This window comes from Staurois parvus, unplaced genomic scaffold, assembly GCF_062004578.1.
Source record: "Staurois parvus isolate SC_StPar_1 unplaced genomic scaffold, SC_StPar_1.0 ptg000183l, whole genome shotgun sequence".
Classification (NCBI taxonomy): domain Eukaryota; kingdom Metazoa; phylum Chordata; class Amphibia; order Anura; family Ranidae; genus Staurois; species Staurois parvus.
The window spans coordinates 4,829,818-4,845,004 of record NW_028317979.1 but is presented as its reverse complement, the minus strand read 5'-3'; the positions used below and the strand labels follow the sequence as shown (position 1 = coordinate 4,845,004).

The 15,187-nt window shown below is 39.2% G+C and overlaps 1 protein-coding gene and 2 long non-coding RNA genes across 3 annotated transcripts in view; 1 reads left to right on the top strand and 2 right to left on the bottom strand.

Moving 5' to 3' along the window:
- Positions 1 to 15,187, top strand: part of DPYD (dihydropyrimidine dehydrogenase) — a 1,720,296-nt gene that overhangs the window by 117,943 nt on the left and 1,587,166 nt on the right. The gene's annotated exons all lie outside the window — the stretch shown is intronic.
- Positions 1 to 15,187, bottom strand: part of LOC149462189 (uncharacterized) — a 352,283-nt gene that overhangs the window by 156,250 nt on the left and 180,846 nt on the right. The window lies entirely within an intron of this gene.
- On the bottom strand, positions 8,145 to 11,639 carry LOC149462190 (uncharacterized). Its single transcript, XR_016312701.1, has 2 exons — positions 11,570 to 11,639; positions 8,145 to 8,913 (listed from the first exon to the last, which is right to left on the bottom strand). It is a non-coding gene; the product is annotated as an uncharacterized LOC149462190 (long non-coding RNA).

Below are 15,187 nucleotides of genomic sequence, written 5' to 3'. Positions count from 1 at the left end.
CAGCAGACCATGTGAACACCAAAAAGAAAAAAAGAGACTGAGAGCAATCCACTACCTATTCCCTTGTAGCCCATGCTCAGCAGAATTAGTCTGTTCTATTGTGGACATTTTCTTGCAGCCCTCTGTCAGAAGAATCAGTCTATTTCCTGGCGGTCATTTACATGAAGCCCTTAGTCAGCTGAAGTAGTCCTCCCCCTTCCTGTTTAAATCTAGGTGCTTTTTTTGAAAGAGGCTTCCCACCCTGAAAAATATTTCCACGCCCTCACTCACGTCATCACGTCTGCCTACACACATTGCTGTTTCTGCTGCTGGTTCTTAATGGGGTCTCCTCTGGTTTACTTCCTGCCTCCAAGTGATTGACATCACATCCTCCTAGAGGGGCTTGCTGCTGTATCATTGACCACGTGGAATGCTGCCACCTGCTGAAGGTTTTACAGATATGCATTTATATTTGTGTTACATGTGAGTGCAATATTCTTTATTTCTTTTAGATCTGATGTGCTTTCAAAGTGTTTCTTTAATCTTTTTGAGAAGTGTATCTATTCAAAAAGTGCAAAAAAAAAAATCCAGTGAGTTTCCAAATTGCTGTGCCTCTCTTCTCTGTTGCACTGCAAGCATTCTTATCAGCTGTTCCAAAGATACAACACAGTGAGTGATAGACAATCTATATGTGTTCAAATGATAAATCTATTAAGTAACTGCAGTTATTTGGATCACAATGTTACCAGAATCCTGTCAGATGCATCTGGGAGTAACAACCACACCAAGACAAGGGTAGCTCATCACTCAATTGTAATAAAGAGTTCTGGCCCCCAGCTCCTCTCCCCAAAAAAAAAAGAAAAGTCAACAGATACAAATACTGTAACTGCTGACTTTTAATATTGGGGCATGTACCTGTCCAGGGATCCAGCAGTGTCCTCACCCTTAGCCACTTCACCACTGGTTTCCTACTGCACATGCACTTTGTGAATGGGCTTCAGTCCTCTGGAACCTTGGCAGTGTCCCAGAGGCTGTGGGGGGGGGGGGGGAATTTCCATCTCAGTTCGCCGCGGTGCACTGAGCCGGAAGTGTCAAAACTAGGTACCCCCCCCAAAGTTGCCAAATGTGGCAGCGGAGGGAGGAGGAGGCAGAAATGTGGAGTTTCCACTTTTGGGTGGAACTCCGCTTTAAATCAGGATATGGCATATCTGCTTGTTCACAGTTCAATTTTATCACGTGATCATAGTTCAACCAATCATAATATAATAGCTGGACAGAAATATAATTATATATATATGTCATATAATAGTCAACTATAATCAGTTATAAGCATTTTACAAAGAGAGCAGTTTTAGGAGCAGTTTCGGGAGATGTGATAATATGATCAAAGTTCATCAGGTGCAGCTATATCTTATCTATGAGGATTAATGAACTAATCATGAAGTCAGCAAGTATCATTATGGGATGTCTAATCTAAGCATAGAGTCAAGATGGAGGGGAGAACAAAATGGAGGATGATAGAAATGCAGTATTTTCTCACTGTGAGTTAGAGTGTGTTGTTACTGGCAGGATGACCAAGTAAAATTATCTAAACAAAATCCATGAAGAAAACCTAATGTCGCCACCGCATCTAAGGTTCGGCAAGTTGCAAAATATTTAATGTTTGTACTTGGATTTACGTACACGTCAATAAACCCCCCTGAAAAAATGATTAACCTCTGTGGAACCCTGGTATTTGAATATTTGCAGTTTAGTCGGCAAAGTACTGTAAATAAAAACAAAAAAACAGCGTGCCACTTTTACACTGGCATTGTATACAGATCTGCTTTTTGAAGTGTTCAGTGATCTAAATTTGGAACCTAGTTAAGACATTATGGCATCACATTACCAGATTTTACCAGTCTAATGGCCCATACACACGATAAAAAAAGCATACAAACATGTCCATATGAGGAACAATCAGTTGATTATCTGATCATTAGCATAGTGCTTTTGACAGCTGATTCTGACTGCTCAGACAATAAAAACTGAAGGTGCAAGCTAGAAATAGTTTATTGTATGTGAACACAACATCCAGTTTTCGCTCAATGTGTACAGTAATCGTATGGAAATATTTTTTTTTTTATAATTGTGCGTACTCGGAAGCAAAGAACGACACTACACTTCCCCTTCTACCATGCTAGTACATAGCTACATTTGCCTAAGTTTAGAAAAAACAAACGCAATGGCACAAATAATAAATAACTAAATAAATAAATTCCCAAGGGAAATAAGTCCAATTAGGGGGAATCACTTGTATGATGGCTTGAGCTCTTCCAGCAGAGTATTAGATTATCTCTGTGCACTATAATAAACAAAAAAAAACACCAGCCAAGACAAGTATATTGTCATTACCTAGTATCTAGTTACTTTCATGGTTTAATGGTTGTATTCACCAAGTTCCCTTACTTGTCTATATGTAATTTTAATATTAACCTCCCTGGCGGTATGATTATTTCAGATTTTTGGTGCTGAAAGCGGTACCATTTTTTTGCATGGAAATATGTATTTTTTTTATTGTAGGCTGTAATTTTTAGGAAAAACTCACTGAAATCTGTCCGAACAAGAGTCTAGTAAACATCCCGGGTATGATAAAATTTGAAACACAAAATCATAAATTATAATTTAATAAATAATCATAAAAATAATATAAAAATAATAAAAAATTTAATTCAATAATATAATCAAACCAAAAACACTGAAATGTGAAATAGAGCGCCAAGTTCGCACATCGCTGAGCTCAGTCGCAAAATCGTTTTCAGTTTCTGATGACGAATTTCCCCCACGAATCATTATCACTCAATTCTGTAAGTGGTTCTGATTTACTATCGCTGTTCTCTAGCTGATCTAAACCGCTTTTGACCTAAAGGGACACTTTTTGGACGCCATGGACATTTCTCAGTTTCCAGGCAGAAAGAACAGACAAAATGCAGGCAGGGCGCAGGACAAAGCACTAGGGACAATATGTATGTGAAATAGGTTGAAACAGCAATGTTTTACTGTGTAAAATGAAAAAAAAAAAAAATGACATTTTTTAAAATTTTTAAATTTCCCGCCGCCGCCGGCGGCGGCGCCCGTACGTCCCGACGTCACAGGGACAGGACACAGAAGCCGGATGCCGGCATCGGCCGGAGGAGATGGCCGGGGACGCTGCAGGGGACACATCGTGGGAGCGCAGGGTAAGGTAAGTGAAGAACACATGCCGGAGCAGCGCCGCATGGTATTCCCGAGTGTAGCTCGGGGTTACCGCTTTTGGTACTGAAATGTTACCCCGAGCTACACTCGGGAATACCGCCAGGGAGGTTAAGTCTAGTCTAGTCTGGAGTTTCCCTTTAAATTCCTCCTGCTGGTGCAGTTCCAGCTGAGATCAGTATATCGTCATTACATAGTATCCAGCTCTTTCCCTTTTCTTTTCATTACCCCTTCCCCTTCCTTTCGTTGTTATATATATGTCATATAGCCCTCCTGTTTTCCTTTATGGTTTGACAAAGGAGCATTGTAGAGCTCCAAAACATGTTACCACCCACATCCTACTGACGCCACCACATCCAACCTCACTTCTGATTCTGGTCCATCTGCTGGCTTGCGTTCCAGCGTGATTACGGCTCTCCCTGGGGGACACTGTTCAAGCATTGCATCTCTCCTCAGCTGGGTGTCTCCTGCATACACAGTTTCTTCCTGGATTCCATCTGCCAGCATTTGGCCGCTTTCTATCAATTTTCCATCCATTTAAACCATTTTTTAAACTATTTTTAATAAACTGATACACTTAGATGATGTTGCCTTCTGCTTTTTTGCTTATTTGCCTACGGTTGCCTTTGTCATTTGAGAATTTTCTTACAAGTTAATACCATTGTCAGTTACATCATGATAATCGTTTGTCCGATTTTCTCATAGTGTGTACTATGCTTAAATGCTTAAAGAGTTCTAAAGGTTTTATTTTTTTTTTATGAAAATAACAAACATGTCTATACTTACTTGCTGTGTGCAGTGGTTTTACACAGAACAGCGTGGATCCTCCTCTTCTTGATTCCCCCACAGGTTCTCCTGGCTCCTCATTTCTGTTGGGTGCCCCCACAGTAAGCAGCTTGCTATGGGAGCACCGGCTGCTCCATGTGTCCATTCACACACAGAGTCCTGACTTGGCCCCACCCCCTTTCTCCTCATTGGCTGACTGGCTGTAATTGATAGCAGTGGAAACCAATGGCTTCTACTTGCTGTCTCAACCAATGAGGAGGCAGAGACCCCTGACAGCTGAGGCTGTTGTTCACATCACTGGATCTCAATGAGGCTCAGGTAAGTATTGAGAGGGCTGGGGGAACTGCTGCACACAGAAGGTTTTTTACCTTCATGTATAGGATGCATGAAGTTAAAAAAAACCTTCAGCCTTTAGGCTGCATTCACACCTGAGTGTTTTGTAGCGCGAAGCTCCAAAACACTCAGGGGGAAAAAAATCAATATTACTATGTGGAGATGGTTCACATCTCCAATCCAAGTTGCCTGAAGCTCAAAAAAGTTTGAGCTACTTTTGTAGCTCAAATTGGGCAGATTTGCATGTTTTTGGTGCATTTTTATTCTCATAGCATTTCAAACATTTTAACGCACGTTTTGCGCGATTTTCTGCTCAAATTAAAAACATTTTTTATGATTGCTTTAATATATTTGTGTATTTATTTTACATTTATTATTATTAATATTATTATTATTATTATTATAAAAAAAAAACTAAAAATCTGATGGAAAAACTAAAAAAAGAGAACAACCTAGCAACAAATGATACAATAGATATTTTTTCTCTATCGACTAATAAAAACCGCCAAAGCTCAATAACGGCTAAAAACGCTGTATAAAAACATGCAAACATCACGGTAAAATTGTGCTAAAAATGCTACGCTCAGATCTAAATGGAGCCTAAGAACCACTTTAAATCTCAGCACACAACCTCCTGTCACCATGAAGGCATATGTTCAGCAGCTGAGCATTAAAGCCTACCTTTCTCACTTCCACGTATATGTGTATGAGGTTGGAAAGAGATTAAGGAAGAAATCACAAACCGAAAACTGTTTCATGGGAATCCATTTTAGGGTTTTGCCGAGGGTGTGGATTGCAGTTGAGGGAGCAAGAGCACCAGAGTTAGTCTGCTAAATAGTTCATAAAGAATGTAAACAGTCCCTAAAAAAATATCTACAGTGCACTTCACTACAGTACTGTATACAGGAAACCTGAAGTTCACAAAATAAATCAAACGTTTAATAAACACAGTGGCCTGTCTTGATAGGTATGTGTTGGACAAAGGAAAAATTAGCATCTGCTGGTAGTCATTCATCTGTGAAGGTACATGCTGTAATCACTTGAGGATTAAGCATCACCCCTTTCATTATATTTTCAGTGACCTACAGCAGAGCTTATTAATTCTATTAATTGTGCCTTCATTACATTTATTTTGACCTGTCACAAAGCAGCATATGAACAAAAATTGCCTCGGAAAATCTAAACTCCCTTAACAATAAAAATGCCATCCCGTGTACTTTCAGGTAATTTGTGATTGTAACATGTAACTTAATTACCGCTTCTAATTTACCTAGGGCTTACACCAGTTTATCATGATTTAGCCGAAAGCCACAGGGTAAAAATCCTTTATCAAAGCAATTTTTTTAGGAAGCAACTGTAATCAAAAAGCATCATGATGATAATATACAAAACTGACACCTGATGCCCCCAACATTTTTAATTTTAAAATACTGTGGATACCGTATTAGTTATTTTATTATTATAGTTTATTTTAAGTCATGTGGTATTTTAGTAGTGAAAATGTGGTAATGTTTCAGCTGTCAGCAGGGTTCCCCACTGACAGCTAAATGTAAAACAAATTTCCAGCATTTACCAAGCCCTTCAGATCCGGTATGAATTTTGAGGGAAACCTCTATGCCAAAACTTAAAAAAGAAAAGGTGTGGGGTCCCCCCCAAAAAATACATACCAGATCCTTATCCAAGCGTGCAGCCTGATAGGTTAGAAAAGGGGGGGGGGAGTGAGCACCCTCCCCTCCTGAACCATACCAGGCCACATACCCTCAACATGGTGGTGTGCTTTGGGGCAGGGGGGCTCCCCCCCAAAGCACCTTGTCCTCATGTTGATGGGCCAGGGTGTGGGGGTCTGTGGGCTGGGCGACTTTAACAAGGGTGTAACGGAACTGGAACCCAGACCGCACTGAGTTTTTCCGTTATACCACAGCTTCCCCTGTCCGAACACCATCCACGGACCACAGCCTTGAAATCCCTCAGGAAATAGACAGCACCAGACTCTTCTTAAACAGGAAGCCAACTCTTTTTATTTTAACACAAAACACAGGATATATACAGAGGGCGGGGAAACCAACCAAGAACAGGAAATACATCATCACCCCTTCCCATCCCACCAAGACACAGAACAATGGGATGAAGCACATGGCAAAGGACATTGACCAACCCCCACATCAATACACAAACAGTACATCCCATAATAGTTGGCTGGACAGGAAGACACAGCACAATGGGGGGTAGCACATGGCAAACAGACAATGGACAGCCATGTGGCCGAGAACAAAGGAACACACAATATACACAAGACTCAGACATTCACATACACACCCTGTACCCCTTAACAGGCACAGGGTGCCTTAAACATAATGGGAATTTGGGAAGATGATACAGAGGTCCCCCCACCCCCAAAAGTCACTCCTGTCACATAGGGGGCCCCCATATCCCTCCCCTCCATATGTGAATGAGTATAGGGTACATGGTACAGCTACTCATTCACACAAAAACGTGTAGTGTAAAAAATGACAATAGATAGTCTTTGACAAGTCCTTTATTAAAACAACAAAAATAAAAAAGTCCCCTGAAGTAGATCCAACATCAATCATGATGCTTGCTGCCACCACCGACCCGAAAAAAGAAAAAAAAAAGGCTCCACTCTCGACACTGGCTCCTGCCATCTGACAGCTCCGCTGACCTGGCAGTTCTTAAATATCTAAGGGGTGGAGCCACCCATGACGTTGCCAGGGGAATACTGGGTTGATGATTTCACAAGGAGGTGGGGCCACTCAGTTGATGTCACCTGGTGGCCCCATCCCTTAGGTATTTAACAAGTGTGTCCCCAGATCCCGCCCCTCCATGTGAATGAGTATGGGGTACATGGTACCGCTACTCATTCACAAAAAAAAATGTGTAGTGCAAAAAATGACAGTAGACAGTCTTTAACAAGTCCTTTATTTAAAAAAAAAAAGTACAAAAAATGGTTCCATCATTGTAATCCATCATCAATCATGAATGATGTTCAGTGTTGTCACGCTGCCACCGACTCACTGGAATTTTTAAAAAAAGCCGAACGCCTGCAGACCTGTCCACACCCACCGAGCACTTGCTGTATCTGACATTTGCCAGTCAGATGTAGACAACTGGGCCCAATTGTGATTGGCCAAAGCATTTTACCTGACCTGTGGTGTATTAAAGCTGCTCCTATTTGTGTTGCTGATACCTTTTCATTGAGACTTTGGTATACCACAATAAGGATATCTTTCAACCTTTCAGGGTACATTAAGCTTAACCCCCCTCCCCCCAAATCTCATTTTATTTGGGTGTTTTATGTCCAATGTAACAAGCTCTACTCATTGTAATGTATAACCCTGGATGGAATATAATTGTTGGAAAACGAAAAGTAGATTAAAGTGAATTATATTTAGACCAGCTTCACACCTCTGCTGTGCATTAACACACATGTGTTACCTCGCAATTTATTGTGGCCCCATTAAAGCAAACCAACACACCAATGCATGGTGTAGAACGTTATCATGTGCTTCAATAACTGTGCATGCTACCACAAAGCAAAGGCGTGATCAGATTCTGTGACTTGGCAAGTGACTATTATGTAAATTAAACCTTCCACTTTATCTCCATATGTCCTCACATCACAATAACTGCCAAGGTTTCTATTTAAAGCCAGCGAATAACTAAGAAAGCTTACCTACAGCACATGGGCACTTTTATATGAACATACTACTCCACAGCATATGATTCTATTTACTACCATGCTAACAGAGCTGTGCTGGTAAAGTAAGAAGTGTACACTAAACAATATGGGGAGCATATACACTCACCGGCTACTTTATTAGGTACACCTGTTCAATTGCTTGGTAACACAAATTGCTAACCAGTCAATCACATGACAGCAACTCAATGCCTTTAGGCATCTAGAGGTGGTGAGGACGACTTGCTGAAGTTCAAACCGAGCATCAGAATGGGGAAGAAAGGGGATTTAAGTGACTTTGAACGTGGCATGGTTGTTGGTGCCAGATGGTCTGGTCTGAGTATTTAAAAAAACTGCTGATCTACTGGGATTTTCACACAAACATCTCTAAGGTTTACAGAGAATGCCCCCCCCCCCATTTCTTCTTCACTGCACTTGATTGACAGCAGTAAGAGCCAATGGTTTCTGCTGCTGTTTGAGGGTCTTTGTGAAGAGGAAGATGCAGTCATGCACAGTGCTGATCTGTTCTCCTCTTTCTTCCCCTTCAAACAGGGAAAGGGGAGCACAGGGAACTTAAAAAGCATTGAGGTAAAAAATGTTTTTAGGTTTAGTATCACTTTAAATGCTTATCCAGGACATAAGGAACCAGGTGAGACAGTTGCTGGACATAAAATCAATTAGTCCATTGACTGGAGTGGAGGGCGAAAAGTGGTACCTCTTTGAGGAGGTTTGCCTTCTGGCCTTTCTATGGACCCACCAAAATTAAAATGATAGCTCTGAGAGAGTTGAGTCTTTAGGATGCACTTGATGAAAGGTGTAAGTCTTGCTGCTTGGTTTGTCATTTTAAATGAGGAATAGGACTCTCTTGTCTGGAGTCATAGATTGGAACTCTAGAAGAGATATCACAACACTCAAAAAACATAAAAAGTATTTTTCAAGGTTAGTAAAGACTTGTCCTTTAACCAGTTGCCCTTTAACCAAACTATCAAATGCCAGTTGGGAGTTGATGTGTAAATACAGAAGCTGTAATAACTGCTGCTGTCAAAAAGGGACCATCTGACACTGTGTTTGTAAGCACTGTTCAGGTGTTAGAGAGATACAAAGTAACATTGTTGAAAATAATAGAATAAACCGCCTGCACTCCTATCTAAATCCCTAAAATACTAAAATGAATAACAAATGAAATAATGAAATAAAATAAAATAGAATACGTACAGCTGCCAACATCTAATCATAAACCCTATGATAAGTGACAAATAAACAGAAAAACGTATGTAAAGCCAATACTAATAACAAGATTATGAAGCATGAGATTATATACCTCCAATATAGGCTAAATAACATGAAACATAATGAGTGAAAGGACATACAAAGTGAAAAAACCTCTCAGCCTGTATCTGAGGGGAGACGATTGCGGGGAGAGTGACTAGATCCCAGAGGACTTCCAGGCATGGAGGATCCATGCTAGTGGTCCTATAAGTGTTTTGGCCCTCATGGGTCGAAGCGTTGAGCTGAGCACGCATTGCAGTTGATTTAGAATAAGCTTCCTGTCACTTGAATACACCTATATATTCACCAGCACGAGGAGTTCTCAGCGTATAGGAATTTATGGTGCTTTTTCACCACATTGGACACTGTGATACACTATATGGTGGTATTTTGCCACATTGGACACTTTTTCTTTATTGAAGCAAGCGCACATGAAGTTTTATGCATTATTTGTGTTATATTCTTTTTGTGTGAGCACATTTTATGTTTTTTGTATTGCAGTCATGCATGTTAATTTAAATGCATTTTATTGTTTTTGACAGTTACCTGTGAGAGTGGGGATTTTTTATTTAGTGCGTTTTTGGGGTCATTCAGCACCTGAACATCAGTCATTGCTTAGTCCATTTGGACTTTTTTCACTTTTTGATCCATTTAGGATCATTTGGAGCACATCATATTTACAGTCTTTTTTTTCACGTTTATGACCCATGAGGATCATATCACACACACGGTGGTGTGAGTATTGTTAACACTTATTGGATGTGTACGTTTGTATATTTTATTTGTCTGTGTATGGTTATTCACATCATTATTTAATCTCTATATATAGGCAGTGCCTGAGAGGTTTTTTTCGCTTTGTATGTCCTTTCACTCATTATGTTTCATGTTATCTAGCATATATTGGGGGTTTATATTCTCATGCTTCACAAGCTTGGTATTAGTATTAGCAATACATCCTTTTTTTTCCTGTTTAAAAGTAACATTGTTGCTTTTATTATCTACTGTGGCCCCTTTCACACCAGACCAATCAGACCATCCATTGCCCTCTATGGAGCAGAGGATTTAAACGGGCATGTGTCCATTTACACCCACCTGCAACTGATCTGCTAAAAACAGATGGATGGGGATCCATTCCCAATCTGTCTAGTGAATTGGATGACATACGGATGTAAATGGATAGGCAGTCAGTTTACGTCTGACCGCCCGTAGACGAAAGTGAGCTGTGTTTATGTCTGCTCTCCATAAGCAGAGTGAACATAGACCTGTCATCCACCTACTCAGCAGGGATCAGCAGACATATCCACCACTGAGCAGGAGGATCCACTGGTGGAGTCCATCCATATTGAAAGGGGCCACTTTAGCCTGAGTACTTTTTTTTTTAAATACAATTTCTTCCTATTTAACCCTATATTAAATCTTAGTTTACTTTAAAAAGCCTTAGTTAACTCCTTTCCCTTACATGTTAACAATTATTTATCTCTGATTTTTTTATTTCTATTTTTCTAATCATTAATATTTAAACAACTTCTTATATTTCATTCTGTTCATTTTTAAAATTATTAGTGTTGAATTAAAAAGTGCACAATTGGAAAAAAAAAACCTTTAATTCTTTAATTAATTTATAAATAACTTTGCAATGCTTTGTACCAGGATCGTAACTGAAGGCCATATTAAACGTAACAAATGATAGAATACAATGTATGACTTTCAGTCTAGAGTAACACTAATGTTTTTAAACTAACACTGATCCAAATAGAATGTTTTTTTTATTATTTTATGTTTATTGTCCATACATTGCAAAAATATACGGAAATACTGTTTGGTAGACAATATCACCCAAAGAAAGCATTGTTTGTCCAAAAACAACAGTTTTTTTGTTGGGGGGGGAGGTATTAAAACTGGAAAAGACAGAATATGAAGCAGCTGTGCATGGTGACCAATCAGATTCTATCTTCAGCTTATTCAGTTAAGCTTTGATAATGAAAGATAGATCGGTTGCCATTCACAGCTGCTCAAGATTTTGTCTGCTCCAGTTTTAGTAAATTCTCTTCTAAATGTATTACTTTATTATCTTAAAACTGAACTTCATCCAAAAGCGGAAGTTCCACTACTTTGCTTTCTCCCCCCTCCTGTTTAATTATTGCCACTTTTTTGGGGGCTGGGGGAAGTGGGTATGGTTCTTGACTGGTACATATGCACACTTCTGTTCAGATACACAGGTCCCAGAAGACTGCAGTACCATTCTCAAAGCAAGGCATCACTGCTGGTTTCCCTTACCTTAGATGCTGGCGCCTTGACCTGAAATTGCATGAAGAATCAGCTTGTGTTAAGACAACGCTGGATTCCTGCACAGGTAAGTGTCCTTATATTAAAAATCAGCAGCTATAGTACCGTATAATAAAAATTATTAAGTTGCAGCTTAGGCTTTTTTCCTTTATTTTTTCCAGGTGATTCAGCCAATAAACCTATTTTTTTCAGATTGAGATTTTCAGATATAACAGACCAAGCTGTCCAGACAAGGTAGTAATTATAGGGCTGACAGGTGCTCACAATGGTCAGATTTTGTTCATTTATGTAAAACCTTTATCCCAAAAGTAAAAAATAAATGTTTACTGTAACTGCTTATGAAGTGTTAGCAGTAATTGAGTTTTAATTTGTTAAGCAAGTCCAGATCACCAGGTAAAATAAAGGGAAAAAAGGCCTAAAAAATTATATTAATGCAAGAAAATCTAAGGAATGGTAAACGCAAAATAAATTATATTTCTTTTGTTTAATACTGCTTTAAGTGATGACAAAGGTATGGCCAAATTAATAAGCAGAAATTTAAAAATTCAGAACTGAAGTGGTTAAATTCTTTTCTAGAGTAAGAAATATGGGACTATAGATCTAGATGCAAAATGTTATAATTGTTTTAATAAAAGATAGATTTGTTGTAATTACACATAATTATGTTATTTTTTGCTTTTGTAAATGTAAAATTAACATTTCTTTTCAGAGAAATCCGACACCCTGCTAGCTTTCTCTTGCTATATCAATAATGTAAATAAACATCCATAATTTATAAAACTTAAGGCGGCGCAGAAAATTGGGTTAGTAAGTTTATGTACATGTTACATTACTGTATCAAAACAAGTGAAGCGATCATCTATCACAGATATAAAATACACGTGTTACGATGAAGAATTGAAAACTTGACTCGTCACACGTTTTCCAGATTTTACAAAACTGTTATTTTATTAAAATAGCTGTATAACTCTGAAAAAAAAAATTTGAGTTTATAACACTAAAATATGGGCATTATAAAATTCACATTGTAATATGTTTTAGAGAAAGTTGTGTCAGTAGAAGATTAGAAATTTTAAAGAGAGGCTTTTACTTTTTGTTAAAAAGTTCCTTATATAATCTCTATCATCATTAGCCTTAAGAGTGCAAGCACTGATCCTCCTTTATTTTCTACAATATATAACAGCACAAAAAGCAATGAGATCAGCTAATGGAAAAAAAATCAATTATGATAACATGTTGTAGATTCCTGCGATTTTCACATCGCTTTTTGCATTGCCTAATAATAGTGTGATGTGTTGCCTCTATTTTTTATATATTTTTTTTTATTTTTCCTTTTTACTGAGTTACACGGTACTATACATTGTCTATTACCCTGTAAACAAGAAATATTGAACCTGTAAAATCACTGTACAGCAAAAAGTGGACAGAGATCACAGAAATGGACCTATATCCCTGAACTTCCTAGGGCGCAAGACTCCTGACAGGGACAAAGGACTCAATGGTCTACATAGGCCGAAGTCAGGTGGACCCCACTCCTTAGGGACCAGCCAAAGCCAGTCTAGCATGTACTTGGTGAGGAACTTTCCCGGAGAGAGATTTCTCCAGCTGGAGGAAGGTAAAAGGGCCAAAGGCCACAGAATCTCCCCTTAACATCAGAGCAGACCCCAATACCCTACACCCTTCAACTCTGTGCATAAAAAAACTAACTACTCATGTACTGCAAGTGCCCATGATAAATAAGCGCAAAAATAAATAAAATGTGACATATGCAAATACACAAGACAGGCTCTACCACCAGTAGTTAAAACATGAAATAGGTTTCTATTATTGTTTGTTTTACTGCATGGAAGATTTGTCCTCATTTCCTTTACCAATGTTCAAATAAGAAGTCATAGGAAATCTTCCCGACAGCGGCAACTGTGACAATAGATTCTAACCTCACCAGTTCTACTAAAATGTACTTCTATTGCTCTCTGTGCTTCCTTTGAAGATGATTTCCCTTTCCTCCCTTGTTAACTGTATAGGGGTACCCTCCATAGATGCCACTAAGTTGTTTTATGATTTCTCCTCACACCTGAAGATGACACACCTTTCTCACTGAGCACTTACAGCCACACCTTGAAGTATTTAAAATAATTTCTTTGGCCGAAAAGGAGAGAGAATTAGCAAGTGTACTTATGCAAACAACCAATAAGAGAATAATTTTACATTGAGAGATATAATTAAATAAGTGCAGTATTCTGATTAACAGTAACTAACAGAACAGAATTACATTTTCCTAACAACAATATACAAAGCGTAACTTTTTATAACTGCCTGCTTTATCCCACTGGCTAGTATTTGATGAAAGATAAAAAATTATTGTCCAGTAAAAATGGGGACCTTGAAGAAAGCACAACAGTTCTCAGCAGACATATTAATTAGTACAATGTTAGCCTCTTACCAGACCCAGGGTGCCCTCTTCTAGGTCCTTAGACATATTCAGTTTAAGGACTCAGACAGGAAGAGCAGTTGCTGTGACTTCTCTCTTTCAATCCTGCTGAGACAGACCCTCTTGCCCTTCCTTAAAAGCAATGTGAGTACTCTCTAGCACAGTCTGATCACACCAGGCATCCAAATCACATCTCACAACCTCCCATTGAGAAGGTTCAAGGTCTTTAAAGCAAGGACTTGTATGACAAGCAGTCTCTTTGCTTCTCTCAGGTTTCACCCAATTGTGGTCAGCTGTGGCAGGGTTCTTTTTAGCCAGCAGCCCAGTCTTTTCCCACAATTCTGCTTGCTTCTTTCCCCTCTTCTGACTCCTTTCTCCTGCTTTCTTGCCTCAGCCAGCCACAGTCCTCCAGGTTAGATCCAGACCCAGCCAGGATGGCTGCCTCCTACACTTTTCTTTTTTCTTCTGTGATTAGGCTTCCTGTTAGAGGGTGGCGTGGTTCTCTATGGTCTCAAAGTATGTAGGAATGTGGTTACCTCTCTTGCTTACTCCCAAGATGGACTGGCCACAGGTATATAAAATCAAGCTCAGTGTGCCGTGATGTGGCTCTGTGGCTTACGTATGTATTTGCAAATGTGTGCTAACGAAACCCCTGTTTTTAAACGCATGTACTTAGACAGGTTAATTTGGTTTTTGATAGTTGGCTAACTGGCTGGCAGTTTGAACTGGCTTTCTTATCCCCCTTTTTGATAAGTGATACCTATCCATGTTCCTTGCTGAAAAAAGCCATTATTAGACTGGGGTTGGCTGGTAAGTTGAACAGGGTAGTCCTATTTATATATCATATATAATCAAGCACCTAGGCATACAGACTGCTTCTACAAACATTTGTGAAAGAATGGGTCGCTCCCAGGAACTCAATGAATTCAAGCATGGTACCGTGATAGGTTTCCACCTGTGCAATAAGTCCATCTGTTAAATTTCCTTGCTATTAAATATTACACAGTCAACTATTAGTGATATTATAACTAAGTGGAAGCAACAGGGAACAACAGCAACTCAGCCATGAAGTGGTAGGCCATGTAAAATGATAGAGCAGGTCAGTGCATGCTGAAGCACGCAGTCGCCAACTGTCTGCAGAGTCAAAAGCTAAAGACCTCCAAATTTCATGTGACGTT